This window comes from Schistocerca serialis, chromosome 2 (genome assembly GCF_023864345.2).
Source record: "Schistocerca serialis cubense isolate TAMUIC-IGC-003099 chromosome 2, iqSchSeri2.2, whole genome shotgun sequence".
Classification (NCBI taxonomy): domain Eukaryota; kingdom Metazoa; phylum Arthropoda; class Insecta; order Orthoptera; family Acrididae; genus Schistocerca; species Schistocerca serialis.
Genome location: NC_064639.1, coordinates 919,157,352 through 919,157,966, shown reverse-complemented (window position 1 = coordinate 919,157,966; position 615 = coordinate 919,157,352). Strand labels below are relative to the sequence as shown.

General features: G+C 51.9%; 1 non-coding gene across 1 annotated transcript; it reads right to left on the bottom strand.

The window, feature by feature from the left end:
• Positions 1 to 213: 213 nt before the first annotated feature.
• On the bottom strand, positions 214 to 288 carry Trnas-uga (transfer RNA serine (anticodon UGA)). Its single transcript has one exon. It is a non-coding gene; the product is annotated as a tRNA-Ser (tRNA).
• Between the last annotated feature and the right edge of the window lie 327 nt (positions 289 to 615).

Here is a 615-nt window from a genome sequence, read left to right as displayed (position 1 = left end):
GTACTCACAGCTTCACGTCTGCCAGTACCTCGTCTCCTACCTTCCAAACTTTACAGAAGCTCTCCTGCGAAACTTGCAGAACTAGCACTCCTGAAAGAAAGGATATTGCGGAGACATGGCTTAGCCACAGCCTGGGGGATGTTTCCAGAATGAGATTTTCACTCTGCAGCGGAGTGTGCGCTGATATGAAACTTCCTGGCAGATTAAAACTGTGTGCCCGACCGAGACTCGAACTCGGGACCTTTGCCTTTCAAGGGCAAGTGCTCTACCACCTGAGCTACCGAAGCACGACTCACGACCGGTACTCACAGCTTCACTTCTGCCAGTACCTCGTCTCCTACCTTCCAAACTTTACAGAAGCTCTCCTGCGAAACTTGCAGAACTAGCACTCCTGAAAGAAAGGATATTGCGGAGACATGGCTTAGCCACAGCCTGGGGGATGTTTCCAGAATGAGATTTTCACTCTGCAGCGGAGTGTGCGCTGATATGAAACTTCCTGGCAGATTAAAACTGTGTGCCCGACCGAGACTCGAACTCGGGACCTTTGCCTTTCGCGGGCAAGTGCTCTACCACCTGAGCTACCGAAGCACGACTCACGACCGGTACTCACAGCTT